Raw genomic sequence first — 27,368 nt, forward strand, 5'->3', positions numbered from 1 at the left:
GGATTATTCTGCTTCTACTCTGGCCCATCAATCAGTCTATTCTCAACCCAGCACTGGTTATCTTCCTAAAATATAGATCAGCTCATGTCATTTCTGTGCTTAACGCCCTGTACTGGCATGCTATTTCTTTCAGAGTAGAAGCCAGGGTCTACACAAGAGCACACAAGGCCCTACGTAATCAGAGCATACTTCACCACCTAGCCCTGTCACCTCGCCGCCTTCCTCACCACCTCCCAGAGTACTTTTTCTTCACTCATTCCACTCCAGACACCCCGGCCTCCTTGCTGTTCATCAAACACATAAGGTAGGTTTTCACCTCAGACCTTGGCATGAGAGGTTCCCACTGCCTGCAATACCCTTGCCCCAGATATTCCCTTGGGTAACTCTCTCACTCTTAATCAAAATTCACACTCTCTAAGACCTATCACAACCACCCTTTTAAAAATTCCATCTGCCCTTCATCTTCCGGCATTTCCAATCCCCTTATCCCATTGCTATATTTTTTTTCATGGCATTTACCAGTTTCTAAAATATTAAATAATGTATTTAATTATTATGTGTCTTGTTTATTGACTATTTCTTACACTCTATAGACCCCTTAGGAGAGGGAATTTTGTTTTGTTTACTCTTATATCCCAAGTGCCTGATCCCTTCCTGGCACATGATAATAAATATTTGTTGGATGAATTTGTTGTATTGATTGGAGAATCTTAATCTCTATCAGAGAACCGCAGAAATACTAAACAAGTCCTGAATAGCAAAAAGTCTAGAAATAGGAAACATTTGGGACAGAGATGGGAAAATGCTTGAAAAGTTATATAAATAGTTATTGGATACCTGGCTCGCCTCCACCCCCAAGAAAAAGACAATAGGTTTACTCTTTGGAAAGAGTCTCTAGGAGACTCTAAGGGTCAGGGAATGATTTCAGGCGTATCACATAAAATTTGCTCACTGCACAGTGAGATCCCAAATTCTCTTGTGTTATTTGACTCCCAGAAGATTGACATTCAAGCTCATGAATCATGAGTGGGAACTTACAAGATTTCTTTCTGGAGAAACTGACAAGCCTAAAAGAGAATATTTACTGATACAAAGAGTTGAGGATGCTTCCAAAGAAACAAGCCAGCCAAATCACCTCAAACTAGACAGTGTGAAGCTGTCCATATAAACTGGACAGCTAATAAGCTTTTAGGGTCTAATCCTAAAACCTGAAGGGATCATTTTCATGAAAACATCTAATTTGAAAGACTTTACCCATGAGCAATGGAGTAGAGTAGGTTTATGTACTTCTTTAAGAAAATGATATAACTTTGTAAGAACACTATACCAAAAATGAAATCTTGTGTTACAAGAAATATTTCCAACCAAATCTATCTGTTTTAAGCCTTAAAATATCAAGAGCTTACAATGATTATATTCTGGTATTTTTTAGAAACCAGACCAATGAATGGCTTACCAGACGTTTGGAATCATAATTAATGATTTCTATGTAGATTTGTTGATCAGTGATCCAGTTGTTTTGTTTAGACTCTTTCTGTCTAGGCTCTTTGAATTCAAACTACTTTGTACCACTTTACAGATATTTGTCAGGTGCTTAGTGTGTGCAAAGCATTTTTGAGTGCTGGGAAAATATATAATATCATTATTATTGCTACACTGTCACTGTAAAATATCCAAGACAAGAATTAGTACTTTTGTTTGGCAACCAGAGAGAACTGAAACAAAGAGATTATGTGATTTAGGTAAAATGAAACCATTAGCTAGAAAATCCCACTGTGGCAAGTCTTCCCAACTGACAAAACCCAAATTCCTCTGGGAGTTTGGCTTTGATGAAGTTTCTTGTCTTTTGTCTAATCAAGCTCCTACCTAGGAATTCCCGTGGTTTATTACATCAAACGAGACAGATTACATTTGATGCTTTCTCAAAGCATTTTGAAGTCCCCCTCCCTGCCTCCAACCATGCATTTTATTTTCACCTAGTGAAGGGGAGCCATCAGTTCACGATGAATCCAAAAAGCTCATTGGCTCAGGTAATTACTTGATTTCCTCTCTTTGAAAATGTCATGCACATTTTAAGCACATTGACAAGCAAGTTTGAAATGCTTGTCACATTTGGAGATGCTACAAAATGCAGCCTGCAAGGATAAATGGATCTTTGGATTAAAAGCTGTTATTAGGTCCAATCTTTGTGATTTTTTTTTTTTTCAGTCTTCGATGTAGAAACTACACTCTCTTCTCTGATTCTCATCTCCCAAAGTTTTCTGAGATCCATTTAAGAGTGAAGATTCTCTCAATGACAAGCACTGGAAACCCCAATTAAAATTGGCTTATACACTACGGAAATTAATATTTTCACTTTGCTGGAAACCCAGTGGATTTCAAGAAAGTTAAGGCATGTTCAAAGACATCAGTATGTCTCTGCTTTTCCAATTTTGGAGGTATCGCCTTCATCTTTTTACTGGTAAGATGGCTGCAGTAATACCAGGAGATGCATCTAGACATTACAACAGTCAGAAGAAGAAAAGAGATGCTTTCTTCTTGTGCACCTCTAGAAGCAAAACAAAATTTCCCAGAATTCTCTCCAGCCAACTTCTCTCCACACTGTATCTTATATCACGTGCTCCTTTTTGAATCAATCGCCGACAAGTATGATTACATGATATTAAAAAATCTGGGATGGGGCGCCTGGGTGGCTCAGTTGGTTAAGCGACTGCCTTCGGCTCAGGTCATGATCCTGGAGTCCCGGGATCGAGTCCCTCATCGGGCTCCCTGCTCGGCAGGGAGTCTGCTTCTCCCTCTGACCCTCCTCCCTCTCATGCTCTCTGTCTCTCTCTCTGTCTCAAATAAATAAACAAATAAAATCTTTAAAAAAAGAAATCTGGGATGAAATAGATGGTGAGAGGTTAACACATTCTTCTTTGTCTTTCACTTGTTTCTCACTGGCCACTTAATTTTTTTTTTCAAGTTTGGCATTCCTGCATTATTAGTTTAATAAATTAGTTTAAAATTAGAATTAGGGTATAATTAATTTAATGAATTAGAATGTACCTGTTTCAGGCCATAGTTAGCATCAAATGCAAGGATTTATTAAGTTGTATGTTCACTAATTTAAATGCAAAGAGAATCACAAATTTGAAATTACTTATTATCACCTCTTCCTTTCTACCCCAATGCCTCTTCATTAGTAGATAATTCAAGGACAAGTAGAGTCAAAATTTGAGTTTCAGTCTTATCTCTCCCACTTACAAAGTGTATATCATTAGACAAATTACTGTCTGTGAATCTCAACTTCTGCATTAATAAATTGAGGATTATTGAGTCCCTATATACTATTGAGGTCTATTGGTTTCATTAAATAAGGTAATCTAAAAACAAACTAAAACTCAAAGGCTATCCAAAGTTATAATTATTGAGCATTTTAGACAGGTTCTATGTTAATAACTTTAACAAACATTTCATATGACCATTACAATAATTTTATGAGGACACAGTATTATTATTCTTATCTTAAAGATGAAGAAATTGAGACTCAGAGTTTAAGTGACTTGTCCCAGTAAGTGGCAGAGCTGGGATCTGAACTAAACCCATGCCTGCATGACCCCAAAAGTCATGTGCTCACCTGCCACACTTTACTGATACACAAAATCGTTATTGCTATTACTGAAAATTCACTCATATACAGTTCCTTTACTATTCCTATGTTATGGTCTAGAACACCTAAATTTATGAATATTCATTAAGCACATACTATGTGTTGAATATTAGGCCAGATGTTGAGACAGATCCAGATAATGATGACGTACTTTCTGTTCTCAAGGGGATTACAATCTAACCAGGGAACCTAAAATGATCAATTAGTCAGTCAAGGCAATATGCCACGTGCATAGACTGGCACAGACAGTAGCTCTGCAGACTGTGTGTACTTCCAGAGACATGGGCCAGGAATGTGGGTAGCCCTGGGGCTTCGAAAAGAAGTGGGTTTTAGCTGGTCAGGATGGGTCTCCATAGCACGTGGTCTGGTGAGTAAGAATTTGTGGGAAGAAGTAAACTGAAGTATCTGCCCAGGATAGAATAGAAGGTCTCTGAAAAAGAAACCTGAAGGCTGATGCTGCTGAGGAACTTCTGCAATAATTCTGCCCCTCAGGAGACACTAGATTCCCAAACCGGAGAGCTGAGGTGGGAGAGATGGGACCAGGTAATGAGTACGAACTCTCCAAGGAAATGGCAGGGTCAGATTTGATCATTTTCAGATTTGATAAAAGTGCTCTCCAAGCTCATTCTCTGTCTATAAACACCTCTGCGTGTGCACATATTTTATTATTTGCCAAAAGAATCCGCAGAAAATGTTTGGGCTTCGTAAAAAGCGAAAATTTTGGAATTAAAAGAAAAAGATCTTCCAAGACGATCTTCTCTAAAAGAGAGCCTTGTGGGACCTCTCCTCTTTCCCACACTCTCTCCCACCCTTTTGAGTTTAGAGATTTATCTTTGTGTCCCTGAACTTTCTTGGATTAGATCATTATTGTTATTATTTTGCTAGAAGCTAGTGGCTTCTAGAAGCTCAGTTTATACTGGTAGGAATATTTAAAATTCTTTCCTTCCCTCTGCCCCTCCCACACACAAAAAAACCCACCAATGTTCAAGTATAGGAAACCTTAAGTCCCACCTCATATTTTGTCTTGGAAGTCCCATTTTTAACTAGGTGTATTACAATATTAGCTTCTAGTCATAAAAATAATTGAAATATATGAAGGTTAAACTTTTTAGAATTCATTTTTATTTTTAGCAACTTTGTTGAGCTATCATTTATATACAATAAATAGTACATAAAAAGTTTTCAGTTGAACAGGTTTGACCCATGAAACTACCACTGCAAAGATACAGAATGTCTCCATAAACATCCCAGAGTTTCCTTGTGGTTTTTCTACAATCCATCCCTCTCCATGCCCCTCACCCCAAAAAAACACTAATCTGCTTTCCATCACTTTGGACTGGTTTGCAAGTACCTTTCCTGTCTAACTTATTTCACTCAGCATCATTATTTTTGAGGCTCATCCATGATGCTGCATGCATCAACAATTTTTTCCTTTTTATTGGTGAAGAGTATTTTGTTGTATTGTTATGCCATCATTTGTTTATCCATTTACCTATTGTTATATATTTGGGTTGTTTCCAGTTTGGGGTTATTACATATAAAACTGCAATGAGCATTTGTGACAAGTTTTTGCATGGGCATATATTTTTAATCCTTTGCATAAATGCCTAGGAATGAAATGACTGAATTAAGTGGTAGGTGTATATCTAAATTTTAAGAAAACTGCCAGTAGGGTTTTACCATTTTATATTTCCCCCAGCAGTGTATGAAAATTTCACTTCTTCCACAACCTTACCATGGTCAGTTTTTATCAACATTCTTGAAAGTGTAAATTGGTTGCAGTTTTAATTTGCATTATCTGGTCAGCATCTTCTCTGTACTTACTTTCCATCATATATCTTTAGTAAAATTTGTGATCAAATTTCTTGCCCACTAGTTTTTATTGTGTTGTCTTATTACTGAGTTATAAGAGGTTTTTGTTTTTGTTTTGTTTTGTTTTTTTCCTAATATTCTGGACACAAGTCCTTTCTCTGTTTTTTTTTTTTTTTTTTTTTTTTTGTTGTTGTTGTTGCAAATATTTCCTCCTAGTTTTGGCTTCTTTTTCTATTTTCTTTGTGGAAAAATAAAAATTTTTAAACACTGATAAAATCTAACTCATTGATTTCCTCTTTTTGTGCCCTAAACAAGAAATCCTTGCCTAATCCAAGATCACAAGGTTCTTCTCTTAAATTTTCTTCTAGAAAATTTTACGGTTTTGTTTTCCTTTTAGGTCTATGATCCATAACAAATTAATTTTTTTGTGTATAACTTGAGGTGAAAGTTGATTCTTTTTCCTTATGAATATCCAGTTTACAAGCACCATGACTTTTCTTTCCCTGAGAAATTGCCTGGGCAACTTTATTGACAGTCAATTAAATATATATGTGGGTTAATTTTTAGACTGCTGAGTTCCATTGATCTATATGCTGATCTGTTAGCTAATAAGAAACCACTTTGATTATTATAGCTTTAAAAGTCTTGAAATCAAGTAGTGTTAGTCCTCCTATCTTGTTCTTCTTTTAAACATTATTGGCTGTTTTAGATCATTTTCATTTCCATGTAACTTTTAAAATCATTTGTCAACTTGTCATTTATATTTTCAGTTGGGATTTTGTTGTATCAATCCCCATCTTTAAAATATTCAGTCCTCCAATCCATTAACATGTTATATATCTCCATTTGCTTGGCCTTTTTTAATCCCTGCCTGCAGTAATTTAAAGTTTTCCTTATAGCAGTCTTGTGCATCTTTTGTTAGATTTATTCCAATGTATTCTGTGTAGTTTTGTACTAATTAAAATGAAAAGTTATTGTTAAAATTCATTTCTTAATTGTTTGTTGCTAATATTAAAAAAAAATAGGTAGTTGACTTTGGTCCCTCTTTTCAGCTTAAGTGCTATAGCCAAGTAGAGTGAGTAAGCAACTAGCAGCTCACCTAGACAATTTTTGACTCAACCGAACATATTCTAACTTGCGATTCTTGATCTGTTCTTGACTCAAATTAATTTACCTCATTTTAAATTATGCTAAGTTAAAACAGTAAAAGCTAGACCACCAGGAACTGTTAGAGTACTTTACATATAAATTTTTCTTAGTCTTGTGACAACTTTATGTTTAGGTACTGTTGTATTCCCATTTTACAGAAGCTATAAGACTGTAATTAAGTAACTAGATCACGTTTAAAATAATCCTCAGAGTTGGTGCTCAACCAGTTTTATACAATGTTTCTTGAAAAGCTTGTTAAGATCTTTACTCTTGAGTTGCAACTAGAACAACTTTTGGTGCACTTTTGTGAAATTTCCAATACTAAAACATAAATCCTCTCTAATGAGAACAGTACTTCAAGATTTCATTCTTAGAGCATAGCTTCCAAGAGGAAAAAAAAATTGTAGGAAATAATATGTTGGAAATGATGATGGGCTAAGACTTGATGGGGGTAAAATTTGAATACATTTTGAGGCAAAGTGGGGGAAGCTGCTAGGGAAAAAGGACCTCAGTGTTATTAGAGATGAAATGGAAAAGACAGAAGCCTACAATTTTATTTTTACTCTCCTCTCTTCACCTCCTCTGGAAGAAGCAATGAGATCATTTTTATTAGTTCCCTTTGACTGTCCAGAGAACTGAGACATTCAGAGGATAAGTAATTTGTTCAAAGTCTCCTAGCTAAGTAGTGTTTTCAGAACAGAGATTCAAACCCAGGACAAATTTTATTCCAAATCTCAGGCCCTTTCCATAGCATCCCTTCTTCTATCCACTCTTCCCAGCTCCCATCCCCAGTCTTCCCAAGGATTTGCTCTAGAAGCCAATCGAATATGGTGAAAGGAAGGATGGGTAGAGAAAGTGAAAACCTACCATATAAATGCAAGATTGACCAAACAATAAAGTTTGGGACTTGTCTCTGCAAGGTTGGCCTAAGTACAGGGAAAAGAATAATATTATTTCCAGAACTGAGAAAGAGGGAGCCAACAGAACCTTTTCTCTAGAAGTCTGGAGGTGGTTAGGACTTTCAGTGAAAAGAATGGAAGAAATATCAAGATAGATCTCAGTGATACCATGTTTTTAGAATTTGAAAGAAAAAAGAAAAAGCCTCAAAAATGACTAAAGAGAGCCTCCAGTTCTTTTATAAGTACTTTACCCTAAGTTTTTTTTTTTTTTTTTTGTCCAATCACCAAATTAAGTAGGGAAATGGAAATTCATGGCTCCCTACTCCCCATCCCAAAATGTGATCCTATCTACTGATTTACAATGAAAGGTTAGCTTCCCTGAAATTGTAACATTTAAAACCTATTTGTATTTTTTTAAAGTAAATGATTTGCCTACTATTAAATTTCAAACATTCTTGAAGAGTTACAAGAAGAATTTTGGGTTTGTTTCCCCCTAGGAACCAATGTGGAAGGTCAAATTTCTTTGAGTAAAGCTGCTACAAACCTAAGGGAGATTAAATGTATTCACTCTTTGGCGGTTAAAAGAGACATTTAATAGAGTTCTTCCTATCTAGTCAAAAAGCACGGTGTAGTTCCAAGTTAGAATTAAAGGGGCTGTTTGCATTTCCACTTCATCGTCTTATTAGCTTTTTCCTATTAGGAACAATTTCTATTAATGAACTAAGAAGCAGATGGACCTTGGCAGCAGAAAAAAAAGCTTTGTTTTCAAGATGTCAGAAAAAATTGACTAAAAATATTCAAAACTTGAACTAAATACTAACCTTCTTTTTAGCCATTATATTCTTTTTTTTTTTAAAGATTTTATTTATTTATTTGAGACAGAGAGAATGAGAGACAGAGAGCATGAGAGGGAGGAGGGTCAGAGGGAGAAGCAGACTCCCTGCTGAGCAGGGAGCCCAATGCGTGACTCGATCCCGGGACTCCAGGATCATGACCTGAGCCGAAGGCAGTCGCTTAACCAACTGAGCCACCCAGGCGCTCGTAGCCATTACATTCTAAGTATATACTTCCATGACACAGGTTTTGTGTACTTGAAGGTACAAACTTGTGAAAGCAAGGGAAAGAGATCATGCATATATATTTGCAATAAGAGTATTTTGTTGGCTAGTTTTTGGTCTTTGCTTCTGTGTCTATATAGTGCAATTAAAGGAAATTAGAATACTGTGAAGTTTTCTCATAAACTCATGTAATTCACATTAATTCAGCTATAGATGCTGGGAAAGAGAGAAAAGAAAGCAATTTTTAAACATGTAGGGAATTCCACCTGCTATTGCACTCCAGGGGTTTATGTTCCTTAGTCTTGAGAGCATACATAATAATGCTGACATATACATATATTCCATAGAAATTATCCCCAAACCACAACTAACTATTTTATATACACACAAAGCCACGTGCACTCTATTTAATAGGTAAATAAAGGTATCTTCAAAGCAACTTCAATTCATTTTTGCTTAGGGGCTAACTTTCTAAATCCCTGAACCAAAAGCTTTTAAAGACATATTGTTCAAGTCAGAATCTTTTTTAAGTTTTTATTTAAATTCCAGTTATTTAACAGATAGTGTCATTTTAGTTACCGGAGTACACTATAGTGATTCAACATTTCCATACAACACTCTGTGCTCATCACCAGTGCACTCCTTAATCCTTATCACCTGTTTAATCCACCCCCCACCATTTGCCTCCCCTCTGCTAACCATCAGTTTGTTCGCTACAGTTACGAGTCTATTTCTTGGTTTGCATTTCTCTCTCCTTTTTTGTCTCTCTGCTCACTCGTCTGTTTCTTAAATTCCACATAGGAGTGAAATCATAGGGTATTTGTCTTTCTCTGACTGATTTATTTTGCTTAGCATAATACTCTCTAGCTCCATCTATGTCGTTTCAAATGGCAAGATTTCATTCTTTTTTACAGCTAAGTAATATTCTAATATATATATTATATATATTATATATATATTTGATATATATATCAAATCCTTTTTATTCAGTCATCAGTTCATGGACACTTGGGCTGTTTCCAGAATTTGGCTATTGTAGATACAGCTGTTATAAACATTGGGGTGCAAGTATCCCTTTGAATTAGCATTTTTATATTCTTTGGGTAAATACCTAGTAGTATAATTGCTGGGTCCCAGGGTAGTTCTATTTTTAACTTCTTGAGGCACCTCCATACTGTTTTTCAGAGTGGCTGCACTGGTTTGCATTCCTACCAAGAGTGTAGGAGGGCTCCCCTTTCTCCATATTCTCACCAACACCTGTTGTTTTTTTGTGTTGTTGATTTTAGCCATTCCAAGTCAGAATTTTTGTTTAAGTCAGAATTTTTTTTAAGCTGCCAGTTAAAATAAAAGTCTACTCTGCTGGGCTTCTGAACTTATCTGTTGGTCATTTATATTACAAGCAAAGAAATTACAAACCTAAATAAATAAAAAACAAAAGAGTACTTTATAGCTAACTTTTAAGACATACATATTCAAATACATAAAGGTATGCAAGTGTCAATGAACATATAAATATGATTCAATAATGTACATTAATGTGTTCTCACCTGAATTTCTTCCAGTGACTGGGAAGTAACATGTCCCATCATCAGCTCATAATATCCATGCTAATCCTGGTAAAAGAAACAGTGTCAGATTCAGTTTTTCTTATTCTAATAGCAAAAGTCAGAGAGAAAGAGAAAGACAGAGAGACACAGAGGGAGAGAGAGCACAAACAGTAAGAGTAGAGGAGCACATTGACAAGAATTTATACTTTTGTTTCAGCTGATATATTTTTCTTTGACTTGATTATAAGCTCATTGGTTTATGATTCCTATATTCCCCAAGGAGCACCACTTTGTTGCCACACATGCCTAAGTGGAATGTTAAATTTCTTGTCAAAATATAAGGGCGCCTAGGTGGCTCAGTTGGTTAAGCATCTGCCTTCAGCTCAGGTCACGATCTCGGGGTCCTGGGATGGAGCCGCGCTTTAAGCTCCCTGCTCAGCGGGGAGTCTGCTTCTCCGTCTGTGCTCTCCCCCCACCCTCTGAAATAAGTAAATAAAGTCTTAAAAAAGAAAAGAAAAGAAAAGAAAAAAATATTACCCCTCACACAAGCAAGTCACCTTATATTTGAGTGTTCAAGTCTTTCATATTACACATATCTACTTCTAAAAGCAGCATTTTGTTCATCTGACTTTCAATCTAGATACATATCAGAATCACTCAAGAAACTTCTAAACATGCCAATGCATAAGACTGTTTTCCAGAGATTCTGATTTAATTTGGTTTGAGATGGTCCCTGGGCACTGGGGGGGGGGGGGGGGGGAGCATCCCATGTGATTTTTAATTGTACAGCCAGGTGGAAAACTACTGTAGTATTTCAATATTAATTCTTATAGAGGTCGCATATGAAATCAAGTGTGAAGAGGCAGAGAAACATAACATAGATTTAATAGATTGCTGTGGGTATGACTGTGATTATAAGTGTTGGATCTCATGGTACATGAGCTTTTAAAGATGGTTTTAAAAAACATATTAAGTGGTTAAATTATAGAGATCATAACTATGATCATATAAAACAATAACAATAAAATATTAACAATATTAACTGAGCACCTAAGATGGACAAAGAACACAAAAACAGAACTATACTAAAATTATACAAATGGGTGAGTGATGTTTGGTATAAAACTTCCAGTAAAATCATTATACAAGAATGCTAAAGTGATTAATAGCAGTAACGGGAAACATGGCTTATACTTCATTTGTAACCTCCTTAACTGTTTTCAGTACAGCCCTAAGAACTTACATACCTATATGAATAACATATCTATATTTAACACACATGATATTACAATACTACAGTGGCTTAATCTTAGATGTCTAAAATGGCTTAATATGCTTTCTCATGGCAATTGACCAAAATGCAAAATTAGCACTTCAAAATTAATATAAATTAAAATTATCAATATTTTATCTTTCCACTTTCTGAAACATTCACTTCAAACTAATGTCTTACGCTACTAGATTTTTGTTTTTTATAATTTTTAGTGATTCGCTAATAAAGAATTTTAAAAAGTTGAAAATACTAAGCATTTAATTTGTCAGGAGTATTTTGAATGAATAAATGAAAAGCATAAAAGCTCTGCTTTTTATTTTTCATATATGAATATTGGGATTTTTTTCAACATTACATTATCTCAAAAAAAATCAGAGATGGCTATTGGAGCATCTGAAGATGAATTCATTAAGGTGGCAGGAGCTCGGAGCAAACCTACTCTAGTCCATCTATACTATTTGCCCTGTGCGGGCAACAGTGACATGATAATACTAGAAAACACTTACGTATTACTGCTATGTGCCAGGCACTATTCTTTTTTTTTTTTTTTTAAGATTTTATTTATTTGACAGAGAGAGACACAGAGAGAGAGGGAACACAAACAGCGGGAGTGGGAGAGGGAGAAGCAGGCTTCCTGCTTCCCTGGGATCATGACCTGAGCTGAAGGCAGATGCCCAACGACTGAGCCATCCAGGCGCCCCGTGCCAGGCACTATTCTAAGCATGTAACGTATATTAGCTCACATAAGAACCTCATTAATAATAGGCTTCAGTTTACATTATATGGATCATCATTATTTATAAATTCTAAAAAAAAATGTTTTTAGGCAGAGTTGATTAGATCCAATTGTCTTCCAGGAAAATTTATATCAGAAAACTAAATCACTAATTGCATTTTAAATATGCAGAAATGGTTTGTTGAAAAAAGGAGATTCAAAGATGTTATTCATCATGTGCTAACCCTCTTGATGAATTCAAGAATGACTCTGCATTCTAATCTTTGATCTCTCAATTTTTCTTTCTCCTTATGTTTTTTACCACCCCCTCCAATGATGGATCTTCAATAATGAGGCCAAAGTTGACTTCTTGTGCCTGTTGCATTAGCCATACTACCTACTTTCTACAATCTCAATGGCATTTTGGATCAGAACCAACCACCAACAAGTTGATCCAAAGTTTTTCACAAGGGTGCTCTGGCCACCTCAACATGCTTTTGCTACCTCCCACCTACTTTCCCACACGCCAGTACTTTCAAGCTCACCTGCTGACTATCTCTTTCTCCCATCATTCTGCTTAATTTTCCTAATTTTCCTCCAGACTCCCCATTGAGGCTAGATATTTTTAAGGCTAGATTTCTAATTATTTCCCTCTTTACCTTAAACAAAAGGGACAATGAAAGTCTTCTTTAGTAGAAAAGCTATGTCATATTCTGTTATCTTCTTTCTTACTAGAAAAGCTGCCATTGGTTGAATTATGTTTCCCGCCACCCCTGCTCAAATTTATATGTTGAAGTCCTAACCTTACTTCAGCACATCAGAATGTGACAGTTTTAGAAATAGGGGTTGTTGCCATTGTAGTTGATTAAGTTGAAGCCATATTAGAATAGGGTGGACATGTTCCCCCACCCCCGCCCCGCCCAATGCAATAACGGGTGTGCTTATAAAAAGGGGAAACTGGGATACATATACATACACAGGGAGAACACCACATAAGCATAAAAGCAGAGATCGGGACAACGCATCTACAAACCAAGGAATGCCAAAGACTGCTAGCAAATCATCAGAAGTTGGGAAAGAGACATAGAAAAGATTCTCCCTTGCAGCCTTCAGGAGAAACCAACCTTGCTGACACCTTGAACTCAGACTTCCAGCCTTCAGAGCTAAGAGACAACAAATTTCTGTTTAATCTACCCACTTTGTGGTACCTTGTTATGGTAACCCTAGCAAAATGATTTAGAAACCAAATACATAGCTGACTTTACCACTATATCCTTGTACTTCCCTACTTCTTTACATGATGGAGGGCTTTGAACTAACTCTCCTTAGAAATAAGTGTAATGATAACACTCCATCACCTACTACAAGGGAGCTGAATATTAGAGTGAACAAAAAACCGGGTCAAAATGGGGAGACCTAGTGTCAAGTTTTCTTTCTCCCTATTTCTTGCCATGTTAATTTGAAGATGTTTTATTTCACTGTGTTGACTTTCTCATCTATAAAATGGGATAGCAACACACAGTATTATTGTAAAATAGTAAAGGTAGGGTTAAGAGTCTGGGGTCTTGAATCAGGTAGAGCTAGGTTCCTAGTCAGCTTCCTATTCACTGCAGTTATAATCTCAGGGAAGTTTTGAGGTGGCCACTTCTTTCTGCATCAGAATTAAATCCCTGATCACAGGTATGGGCTCTAGACTTCAGCTGAAACTTCAGGATAACATCCTCCTCGCCACAGCAGTTGGTTCACTGATGGGTCTGAGAACCAAGCCAGGCCAAAAAGCAACCGTGTAAATAGAGGAGTCATTCTAGGGATAGTCTTTTCTCACACTACCTTAATTGGGAAAGTCAGCACAAATACCTTCTGACTGTTGGATGTTGGGCAAATTCCCCTGACCTAAGCCTGTTTTCTTTCTTATTAAAAAAATGGGGATAATAATAACTAGCTCTTAAAACATTTGTGGGATATAAAGATTTTAGCACAGTGCCTGAAATGCACTATGATTAGTTGTATTATCATTTTGTGTCCTTCCCTGGTTGGTCATGTTGGACATCTCAAGGAAAACCCTCTTCTTACTCTCAGGTTACAGACTATTAGTACGTGACTCCAGAGATGCCAGGGATCACTACGCCAGCACCTAGAGAGAAGCCAAAACAAGAGGAACAGGAGAGACTTGAGGAGAGGTTCTGGCCGAGCCCAGTCTTCCATTCCAGTCTTCTTGTTTCCATCTGTGAGCTTTCTGGTGTCTGCCATTAACTCTCCTTTTCCCATTTCAGTGAATAGCAGTTGAATTTCTATGTTTCACACATAACTTAATCTTTCTCAGTCTGTTTCCTCATCAATAAAATATGGTCAGTAATAGTGGCCACCTCACTGGGTGATGATGATGATAAGAGATAAAGTTCTTAGCACAATGTCTGACACACAGCAAGCAACTGGTAATAATAATTATTAATCTCACCGCTACTTTAGAGTTACTCAGAAAAAAGTAAATATATGTTAAATTAGTTTGAGAAATAAAGCCTGAAATATAAAAAAGCAAGACTGTCTCACAATGTTAAAAGTTCTTTTTGATGATCTCATATAAGGGGATTGACTATCAAGTGGTCATTTTTCCTGGGCCAAAATAGGCTTATACATACATGTAATCAGCTCATGATATCAAAGTCACAGAGGAGTTGAAATTCTCAATACATTACTTTCTGGGAGGGTGAGATTTGATAGGTTGCTCTATGACTCCAAACATCATATTTATTCTCAGTTTTCCTCTGGGCATGAGTAGGAAATCTAAAAATAAAATAGAATCTTCACCTTGAGAAGTATTATCCTATTGATAGCCAACATCCACCCACCATTCCCTGAAAGTGTCCAGAGAATATAAGCTTAGGAGCATTGAGTGAGGGTTTTTGAGTGGAGGAAAAAATGAATAAAGAAAAAAACTTCACTGAATGGAAAAAACAAAAATCCCATTCATGTTTTGGGTTGAAATAGAATGAACAGTGGCAATAGTAAGATTTTTTTCTTATTAAACCTAGACTTTCTCAACCTTTTCTTCATGCTATCTAAACGGTTGCCATCTAAGTGTACAGCTCAGTGCCTGTCAAAGGGAGAAGTTATTTTAAGAAAGAAATGTTGCTAAGATTTTCTGAAGAAAACACTGTCTGGCAAAGAGCTAACGCCATCACTTTCACCCTGAATTTCAAAAGATACCATGAACTTGAATTGCCCCCCAATTTTTTTAATCTAACGTAATTTAATACATTAACATGCCCTTTGTTATTATTTTTTCTTTTGAATTTAAAAATATTTTTTAGCATTCAAATTAAGTGTAATGACAACAAGGGAAGTTGAAGTCAGGTAATTGTTGCTAGTTTTAAAAGTTAGAATTATAGGGCGCCTGGGTGGCTCAGTTGGTTAAGCGACTGCCTTCAGCTCAGTTCATGATCCTGGGGTCCTGGGATCGAGTCCCACATCGGGCTCCCTGCTCTGCGGGAAGCCTGCTTCTCCCTCTCCCACTCCCCCTGCTTGTGTTCCCTCTCTCGCTGTGTCTCTCTCTGTCAAATAAATAAATAAAATCTTTAAAAAAAAAGTTAGAATTATAAAACCTGTATGGTCTTATACATTTAAAAAGCAGTATGGATAACCAGAAAAGCTGAAAATAAAACTTTATGTTGATCTATGCTCATAAAAGTACTCAGAAAAGCAGTGTAATAATTGATATTATTTGAAATCCTAGGGTTTTAAATTTTCTTTCATTTTGAAAATATGGTTAAGAACCTGAACATTTATAACATTCTTTTTGGTGGTATGTTTAATTTTCATAATTGTTTTATTCCTATCTCACCTGTTAATACTAATTTTTCTATTAATAAATAATACATTTGCTTTGTTTGTTCTTCTGTTCTCTTACATATATGGTTGCTTTAAAATATTTTTTATTGGGGCACCTGGGTGGCTCAGACGGTTAAGCGGCCGACTCTTGGTTTCAGCTCAGGTCATGATCTCAGGGTCCTGGGGTCAAGCCCCGTATTGGACTCCACGATAAGCAGACAGTCTGCTTGAGGATTCTCTCTCCCTCTGCACCCCCATGCTCTCTCTCTCAAATAAATAAATAAATCTTTAAAAAATATTTTTATTTGCCTTTTTTGTTCCATGAATTCCATAGATTAAAATCCTAAAAACAAAAGAATTCTGCCTTCAAAACATTTATTTAATTCAGGGTGGAGTGGTATAAATCTTGAGGAGAAAGAGTTAAGCTCTCTTACTATAATTTTCAGTTTGCAATTACAGGATGAAAGAGTTAGTATAATATTTTAAACCTGATGAAACAACAAATATATTACAAATTGCAATTAAATGTATAAAGAACACAACTTTCACCACAGGGCACAAAAGTCAGAATAAATAGCACAGTGAAGACTGAGAGTACCTATAGAAATAATTAAATGAGGTCAGAGAATATAACAAAATATCAGGACATCCTTTCCAATCCTTGTTCAGTCAATTTGTCTTCTATATCATGTGTCTGAAATAAAGTCAGTGGTTTACATTTCAAGTGTTTTGGAGACAGACATGAAACTGACAGGCATATTTTGCAAAAATAAAAACTTAAGAAAACTCTTTTTTGTAGCTTCCCAACATTATAAATAGGCAGGGGATAGACAGTTTAATTAAAACTCTTTATAACAGCTAAAAAATAAACTTTCTCTACTTTCTCTACTCTAGAACCATGGAAATCCCAAAGATAAAAACTAACAAGAACTGAAAAACCTTAAGCAAATGTGAGCATAATGAAAAGAAGAATAATTGCTATTTAAAACAATAATGGTTTTCTAGGGGGTAGAGTTCTATAAAATGGAAGGCCTTCTGATCCTGTAGAGCATATTAATGGATTGAGTTATGCAATGGTCAGACTGGGAATAGCTACTGGAAATTGTTTAGTTGCTGTGCATAAGTAAGATAAATTTGGTGCTCAGAAGGAAGCAGCTGAGGAGGAAAAATGAGAGGGAGAATGGAGGTAGATCAACCAGCCCCTTCTCATGAGTGCCTGTCCATGTGAATCATCACAGTCATGGAAAAGCCTGAAGAACATAAAAGCCTCAGATGCCATTGGAATTTCTTTACTTTCTGTGATGTAAACATTTCTTATTCACCCCATGACGTTAATAAAGTCTCGTGTCACATGAATACCCTGTGGGTGTGACTTTGTAGAAATAAAAAAAAGGTCTGGTTTCAGAAAGTGAGGAGTAACGTTCTTGATGGCAAAATGACCTATAAAATGAATGTGGTTGTTAGAAGGTCTTGGGTGTTTATCAAATGGGTCTCCCCATCGGATAGCCTTGAGAAATTGTAGTTAGCCACGTAAATGAGTTAGGAAACAGATCCCTTCCTGGTCCTGTGCTCAGATGACAGCCTCCGCTAACAGACTACAGATTCATCAGAGAGCTTGATCCAGAAGCATACAACTAAGCTATGTCCTCAGACATGATGACAAAAAAAAAAAAATTTGTGTTTTAAGTCACTAAGTTTTAGAGCAATTTATTGTACTATGCACATATTACCATGCACATGGGTAACTCATAGTCTCACAGTAAAAAAGAGATTACATATATACTCAAAATGGTAAATCCTACAAAAAACATAAAACAATATATCATATCACTGGTCTTAAACCTATCTCTTTCGGGTTTGCAGGGTGACCTGACCCGCTGATTGATTTCTTCAAAAATTTGGAAGTTGCTACTTTCTAAAATTATTTGAAAAAGTGAGAAGGGTTACACCAAGACAAAGACAAAGAAGAAAGGGCAGGAATAGTGAGCAAAATAGTGATTGGTATGTGCTAGACATTGTTTTAAGTGCTGTCCATAGGAATATATTTAATCCCCACAACAGCCATAGAGTAGGTGCCATTATAACCTTCATTTAACAGATGAGAAAAACTGAGGAACAAAAAAATTGAATCATTTACCAGGATTATACAGTTAGTAAGTGATCAGGCTGGCTAACTTAACATGCTTCATTACTGTATTATACAACTTTCTTTTTAACAAGTATTTACATTCCTTTCCAGAATGCCATGAAATGAGTAAGAACTCCTTTCCCAGTGAAATTAATACTTAGAAGTAGGAGGGGTGTGGTATTAATTTTTCTGCACTTTTGCCATTTCTGCCTTTATATCATTTTAGAAAAGGAGAAGCAAGGAGATGGAGCCCATCCCATTCTCCTCAGTAGCAAGAGTGGTCACTCGCAGGGGTAGATGTCCCACTGAGGCATCCGTGATGGATTCTTCCTTCAATGCCCACATGAGGAGTCATATTTTCCTCAGGGAGATGAAAGGAATGGGAGGTTCCTCAGACATTTTTCCAAAGAAGACATCCAAATGGCCAACAGACACATGAAAAAGTGCTCAACATCGCTCGGCATCAGGGAAATCCAAATCAAAACCTCAATGAGATACCACCTCACACCAGTCAGAATGGCTAAAATTAACAAGTCAGGAAACAACAGGTGTTGGCGAGGATGCAGAGAAAGGGGAACCCTCCTACACTGTTGGTGGGAATGCAAGCTGGGGCAGCCACTTTGGAAAACAGTATGGAGGTTCCTCAAAAAGTTGAAAATAGAGCTACCATATGACCCAACAATTGCACTACTGGATATTTACCCCAAAGATACAAATGTAGGGATCTGAAGGTGTACGTGCACCCCGATGTTTGTAGCAGCAATGTCCACAATAGCCAAACTATGGAAAGAGCCAAGATGTCCACTGACGGATGAATGGATAAAGAAGATGTGGTATATATATATACAATGGAATATTATGCAGCCATCAAAAAACCCCCTGAAATCTTGCCATTTGCAACAACGTGGATGGAACTATTATGCTAAGTGAAATAAGTCAATCAGAGAAAGACATGTATCGTATGATCTCACTGATATGAGGAATTCTTAATCTCAGGAAACAAACTGAGGGTTGCTGGAATGGTGGGGGGTGGGAGGGTTGGAGTGGCTGGATGACAGACATTGGGGAGGGTATTTGCTATGGCGAGCACTGTGAATTGTGTAAGACTGATGAATCACAGACCTGTACCTCTGAAACAAATAATACAGTATATGTTTAAAAAAAAAAAAAAGATAGTAGAAAGGGAAAAACGAAGCGGGGGGGAATCAGAGGGGGAGATGAACCATGAGAGATGATGGACTCTGAGAAACAAACTGAGGGTTCTAGAGGGGAGGGGGGCAGGGGGATGGGTCAGCCTGGTGATGGGTATTAAAGAGGGCACGTTCTGCATGGAGCACTGGGTGTTATACGCAAACAATGAATCATGGAACACTACATCAAAATAAATAAATAAATAGGAAAAAAAAGGAACGGGAGGTTCCTGTTTAATCTTTTTTCTATGATTATATTTAGGAATATTTTACAGTTTGTGCTACTACTTACCTACTTACTAAAAATAGATCTTTAATTAAATTCTTTCTTGTGGGATGATGGTGTCCTTGGTTTTGTGTGAGTGATCACCTATTCCATCTGTCTGGCAAATGCATGAAAAACTGTTTCTGCTATTGTTTAAAAGAAGAATCATGCATATTAGAAATGGGAGGAGTAGAGAGTCTCATGATATTTTGCTAATTAGTACAGACAGGTATATGGGTTAAAAAAAAAAACCTGGAGTAACAGTATTTCTCACTCTATCCAAAGAACACAATACTTCAAGGGCTCACAGTTAGTAAGAAACCCGACTTGTTGACAGCTGGAAATATCCGTGAATGTCATTCCTATTTCTTTTTACTGCTTAGATGGTGTTTTTTTTTAACACTTAAATGTCAACAAGTTTGATTCAGTGTAAACAGGTTACCTCCACATCAGTCAGTGACAGCAAAATCTCAAGATGTTAGAAGAAAGAGACAAAAGTTGGAAAGTTTTTCATGTTATTTGTCAAAAGCTCATTTGTTCATTGTTCATTCCTAATAACTCATAAACAATATCTCATAAATGTTGGCTGGATTAATAAAATGTCTCATAATTACTTTTACTCTAGTGATGAGTGATTTACTAAAAATACGAGGCCTCCCCTGTAACACAGCCCTTGGATCCCTGATGTGAGTTTATCTTATAAATGAGACCAGTTTAAAATGAAGTCCTTCTTTTTGTCAGTAATAAAATCTTGTTGAAAAAAGTTAAGCCATGCACATATCTCAGACTGAATTCTGACTTTGAACAACCCACCTCGGAAGAAGCTATCACCTAAGACAGTAGAACCCCTTGTGCAATTATTAGCACTGTTACCAAAAACAGCAATAGCACTGTGATGCTTGAACTTACATGGAAGGGTGATTGTGAAAACATTTAAACTCCATTGCATTTGTAACCGAAATCTGAATCGTAATTGGAATAATATCTCCAGGAAGAATAGAAGAACTGGAAGCAGAATCAAGGTGTGCTGTCACTACTGCAGTCTTTGGCCCTTGGAGAATATTCCTTTCCATGCCATAGCACTAGAAAATGTAAATAGGAGAAAAAGCATGGATTGTACATAGATCTAAGAAAGGGATGATAGGAAAGAGGAGCCAAAGTATTGTTGTTGTGGGTCAAGGCCATTAAGCTTTACAGAAGTCTTAAAAGGAGAGCATGCTCACTAATTTCTCTACACCAAACCTTTCTTTCTTTGTCCATCATATTTACTTTTCTCCATCTGTCGGCGTCACACATGTTCCAGTGGTTTATCAATGGATTCTGAACATTACGTTATTGTCTTAAAAGTTTATTACTGGTTTCCAACTCATTTTTTTTTATCTTGCTGGTGTGTCCAAAAGAAGTGCTTTTAGCAGATGATATAGTTTTTCAATACAGAATATCTATTGATGCATAATTTTTCTTTTGTGGCTGGCTGGAGGAATGAGTACCTGCAAGCAGGTAGAGCTATCCAAGTAAATTCGTACACCAAGGTAAAGAGTTGACTATTAGAAACATAAATAAAAAGAAACATTTCTATTATTTTATCAACCAGAAGAATAACTAGTTGGATATCTACATTTTTTGACAGAGCCTGTCAAGGGAGATTGGTGGACATTCCAGGTTTGGTTTACTCTGGACTATGCTTTTTTCAGCTTTATATTGAGATAAAATTGACAAATAGAACTGTAATACATTTAAAGTGTACAATGTGATGGTTTGATATATGTATATATGTGAAAGATTCTCATATCAAGTTAATTAGCACATCTATCACCTCACATATTTATCTTTTTTTTTCTATGGTGAGAACACTTAAATTCTTCTCTCAACAAATTTCAATTATATAAGACAGTGTTACCAATGATAATCATTATGTTATACATTAGATCCCCAGACCTTATTCATCTTGTAACTGAAAGAAATTTGTATCCTTTTGCCAGATCTTCGCCATTTCCTCCACTCCACCAGCCCCTGGCAACCATCATTCTATTTTTTTGTTTGTTTGTTTCTGTGAATTTACCTTTTGCTTGCTTGCTTTTCAGATTCTTCACATAAGTGACAGCATAAAATATTTTTCTTTCTCTGCCTGGCTTATTTCACTTAGCATAATGTCCTCTAGCTTCATCCATGTTGTCACAAATGGCAGGATTTCCTTTTTTTTGAGGCTGAATAATATTCTATTGTGTGCGTGAGTATGCGTGTGTGTGTGTGTATTTCACATTTCCTTTATCAGTCTGTTTGTCAATGGACGCTTAGGTAGTTTCCATACCATGGCTATTATAAATAATGCTGCAATGAACGTGGGAGTGCAGATTTCATCTCCTCCAACTATATACCCAGAAGTGGGATTGCTGGATCACACGACAGTTCTATTTTTAATTTCTTGAGGAGTCTTTCCATACCAGTTTCTATAGCAGTTGCACCAATTTACACTCCCACAAAGGAGCACAAGGACTCCTTTTTCTCCACCTCCCTGTCAGCCTTTGTTAGCTCTTGTTTTTTTGTTATAGACATCCTCACAGGTATGAGGTACTATCTTACACTTTTGATTTGCATTTCCCTGATAATTACTGATGTTGAGAACCTTGTCATGTACTTTTTGGTCATTTGTGTGGTTGTCTGTTTGTTCGTTTGGAAAGACCATTTTATTGATGGGTTTGAGGGAAGGGATCAAAAGACTGGGAGGACAATGAGATCCAGTGTCCTCAGCCTTGGCCTGGCCAGGGTCTCCCCCACTTCACAGTTGCCCAAATCTCTGTTGGCCATTTGTATGTTTTCTTTGTAAAAATGTCTATTCAGGTCCTTTGCCTATTTTAAACTGGGTTATTTGTCTTTTCACTATTGAATTATAGGACTTCCTTGTATATTTTGATTATTAACTCTTTATCAGATATGAGGTTTGCAAATATTTTCCCCATTCTGTAAGTTGTCTTTTCATTTTTTGATGATTTCCCTTGCTGAACAGAAGCTTTTAGTTTGATGTAGTACCTCTTGTTTATTTTTCCTTTTTGTGCCTTTACTTTTGGTGTCAGATCCAAAAAATCATTGCCAAGACCAATGACAAGGAGTTTTTTCCTTATGTTTTCTTCTAAGGGTTTCATGGTTTAGGTCTTACATTCAAGTCTTTAGCCCATTTTGATTTGATTTGTGTATATTGTATAAGATGGGGGTCTCATTTTATTTTTTTGCACATGGATATCCAGTTTTCTCAATACGATTTATTAAGAGATAATCTTTTCCTTCTTGTATATTCTTGATTCCTCTGTTGAAAAATAATTGACTGTATAAGTGTAGGTTTATTTCTGGGCTCTCTATTTTGTTTCATTGATCTATGCGTCTGTTTTTATGTCAATACCATACTGTTTTGATTATGATAGCTTTGTAATATAGTTTGAAATTGGGACGTATGATGTCTCCAGCTTTGTTATTTTTTTCTTAAGATTGTATTGGTTATTTGAAGTCTTTTGTGATGCCTTATGAATTTTATGCTCTGGAGATTTAATTATGCCTCATGATCCAGGAAAGTCGGTTGCTCATGTGAGGAGTCCAACATAAACTGCATGACATTTTTAGTGCATTTTTCTAACCAAGACTGCCAAATATTTATATGTGCCTGATCTTACTAAGAAATAAGAACCCCATATCATGACCACATTCTCATTGCTTCTTGGTTTTTCTCTTTCATGTTAGAGTTGACTGCAGAGTTATCCCTTTAAAATACTCTTTACTAGACATATTTTGTAGGGATAAATGTCAGAGTTCCTCCAGTTTGGGGTGCTGCCTCCCATTCCACAATTCCCCAACTCTGTCATCAGCTCTACTCTGTCTCAGCACAGCAAGAATAGGTAAATATTTAGTGTCATAGAGCCACAGACTAACATATATTAAATATGTGGCTTCAGATCTTCTATCTTGGAATATTTTCAGACAGTGAGAAGCACTTAGACCAAAGAAAAGTGAGAAAGAATTACATCCTTGCACATTTGATTAATATAAGGTTTCTTTTATCATATGATCTAGTAATTCCACTACTGGGAATTTACCCCCAAAAATGAAAACACTAAATTGAAAAGATAGATGCATCCCTATATTTATTGTAGCATTATTTACAATAACCAAGATATGGAAATGGCCTGAGTGTCTATTGATAGATGAATAGATAAAGAAGATGTAGTACACAAACATACATGTGTGCACGTGCATGCGCGTGCATACACATACACACACAATGGAGTATTACTTAGCCACAAAAAAGGATAAGATCTTGTCATTTGTGACAACATGGGTGGACCTGTAGGGGATTATGCTGAGTAAAATAAGTCAGACAGAGAAAGAAAAATACCATATGATTTCACTTATTTGTGGAATCTAAAAAACAAAATAAAACAAATAAAAACTTGCTCATAAATACAAAGCACAAACTGTGGGGGTTAGGGGGATGGGTGAAATAGGTGAAAGAGATTAAGAGATAAAATCCTCCATTATAAAATAAGTAAGTCATGGAGATGACAAGTACAGAACAGGGAATATAGTCAATAATATTGTAACAACAGTGTATGGCCACAGATGGTAACCACACTTACCATGGTGAGCATTAAGTAATGTATAGAATTGTCTAACCACTAGGTTGTACACCTGAAATGAATATAACATTGTATGTCAACTATACTTCAAATAATAAAAATTAAAAATAAATTGAAAAGAAACTTACATTCCTGGAAGAAATCCCGGTTAGTCATGAAAAAATAAATAAATGCAATATTATTTCTTAATTGTATAGGAAGATAAAAATATGTGTAAATAAATACACTTTATAATTTGACTTTAACATTACCATTGTTTTGGTGAACAGCACAAGACAGACAGATCCTAGGTTCCTAATGTTCCAATGACCAATGAACCTCAGAGCTGACCTACCTTTGGACATTTTGTTATGTGAAATAATACATGTCCTTATTGATTAGGCTACTTTCAGTTGTATTTTCTTTTACTTTACACTGAAAACATCCTAGAAAAATGCAGATATATTATCTCATTCATACTTTTATTATACTGCTTGAGTAAATTGAATAGATGGGGATGACAGAGGTGGGGAGCTAGGGAAGACATCAGGAATCTTTGTGAAAAGGACTACTTAGGGGAATTCGGAGACTGCTGATTGTAACAGTCCCAGCTTCACAATTTGGCCTAGGATTAGTCTTATTATAAATTTCTGATTCTGCACTGAATAAATGGATGTTAATGAACTGCAAACATCTGTTCCTCCAACAAGGTGATATTTTACCCCTTTTGTTCCCACTGCTAAAAGATACTATTGCTGTCACCGCCACTGTCCTCAAAGTCATATCATAGAGAATTGATAACTAGGTAACATTTTGCTACTGTTAAAAAGCTGGAAATTTAAGGCATTAATTGCTTTTCTTTAAGATGTTCCAGGTAATAGGTAAATCTAGAACTAAAATACAACATAAAATGATAATATGTATGCATGTGTTTATATATTTGTATACATGCATGCATATGTGTATATACATATATGTGTATATGTATATGAAAACATATATCTGAAAAAAACATACAAATACATATTAAATTACATTTATTTAAACATAAACCCTATTATAGGGGTGCCTGGGTGGCTCAGTCAGTTAAGCATATGCCTTTGGCTCAGGTCATGATCCCAGGGTCCTGGGATTGAGGTCCTGGGATCGAGCCCCACGTCAGGCTCCCTGCTCAGTGGGGAGTCTGCTTCTCCCTCTCCTGTCACTCCCCCCACTTGTGCTCTCTTGCTCTTTCTCTTTCTCTCTCTCTGTCAAACAAATAAGTAAAATCTTTAAAAAAATAAAAAATAAAATAAACCCTATTACAAATTTTCTATCTGTATATCTGAAATAACATTTCTTTCAAAATAAATATCAATAGAATTGATACTATCCCCAGTGAATACAAATAGGTGAGTTTACTTACATGACATAAATGATTTTAGGTAATAAGTAACCTGCTCAAAGACAGGGAGGACCCATTTGAGGATTCAGCAATCTGACCTGACCATCCCTGAAGTCAACTTTCCCTTTCATTTGACTGAGTTTCCCTTTGTAGATCATGGGCAGTCACGATCTTTTTTTTTTTTTTTTTTCCTTAGAAGAGTGATTTCTTGGACCACTGTCCTATCTCCTCTTTTCCTAGAATTGTGCTGCTATCTATTTTAGATCTTATAACAACAACAACAAAATTGAAGCTAAAGGGTTCTTTAGGCAAATGAAACTATTCAAAAGAGTCAATAATAGGAATGGTATGTCCATCCCTCCATAATTGTTTAATATGCATTGTGCTCAAATGTTCAGATTTGCCAGGTCAGTGTTCCAAATGCTGACTGGAACTAGCATCTAATATGCATTGTATGGAGTAAAGTCACACTTCAATTTCAGACCAGGTTTTACATTTTAGCTCCTGCTCATAATCTAAATAAACATAGCGTTTCTCAGCTTAAATTTATTTCAGTCATGCTCTCTCCAAAGGATTTAAAAATTAAAATGCCTCTATGGCAGAATGGGGATGTTTATCCATTTAAGATGCTTAGAAATATAAGGAGGAATCATCTTTCTTTTCTGTGCAATGCAGTTTTTGAATAACAGTTTTTGAGAAGATCATTTTGAACTATATTTAACAAGTAGCTTGTTTCAGCTTCAATATTAGCTTGATTTACCATCTGCAGAATTACCAATAACATGATGCATTTATTACCCGTAAAAGCTATTAGCAGGTCATTTTGTTCAGTTCATCATATGTGTCTTGAGACACAATCTGGCGTCTAACAGATTTTAATACATTGATGTCGCAGAGAATCAGACTGTTCTTTAATTGATTGTTTCTTGCTAGACTCCTTTTGATTAAAACAGGTTATGCTATTTGCTTTTAGTTCTACATTTCTCCACTTCAAAGTCTGGCCACAGAAAGCAGAAATTATTCTCATTTCTCTGGATTCTTTTAATTCAAAGAGTGAATGTATATAATTAAAAGTCAGCCATAATCAAGGGCTTTAAAAATGGCTTCAGTGTTCCCAATCTATGACTCCCTCAACAAGAATACAATCCTCACCAGGCCTTTAAAAAATGAATTTATCTTTTCCTGCCAAGTCATCGAATTTTGAACCTTAGAACCTCAAGTGAGTACAGATCACAGGGACCAAAGGGAACAGGAAGGGCTCCCTCAAAGCTCTCTTTCCCTCACAATTTGCACAGACCCAGACAAGCAAAGCTGAATCGTGGTGATAGTGTTATATCCTTCTCCAGAGGGAAAAGAAAAAAGGGTCTTTTGCTAAACTGGTTTCAGAAGGCCTAACTCATATTGTTCATTTAAGCAAAGAGATTGGTACACTCCTGAGACACCCCGTACCCTCCCCCTGCCCCCCCCAACAAAAAAAGAAAACTCCAAAAGCTATGTGAACTCTGCAGGGATAAGGTCGGTGGGCCTGTCTCAGACCTTCTACCCACATTCCCCACACAGTTAACACCGTAAAAATGAAAAGGCTGCAATCAGATCAGTACTCATCAATAGGAATGAGTAGCAGCTTGCAGTCTCAAAACAAGAGCCTAATTCAGCTTTCAAAAGGTTTTTGTTTGCCTAATGTCAGAAACAAACATAAAACTTTCTATCATGTGATATCCATGACACTAGGAGAGAGCAGTCACCCTTCCCTTAGGCTTCTGTCTGCCACAGACAAAAGCTATCAATAGATTCTTTGTATTCTACCTCAGCCTTCTGTCTTCATTGATGAGCCAGCCAATCATTCCCAATTGTCATCTGCTCT

This window comes from Mirounga leonina, unplaced genomic scaffold (assembly GCF_011800145.1).
Source record: "Mirounga leonina isolate KUSES-001 unplaced genomic scaffold, KU_Mleo_1.0 Mir_151, whole genome shotgun sequence".
In the NCBI taxonomy this organism is placed as follows: domain Eukaryota; kingdom Metazoa; phylum Chordata; class Mammalia; order Carnivora; family Phocidae; genus Mirounga; species Mirounga leonina.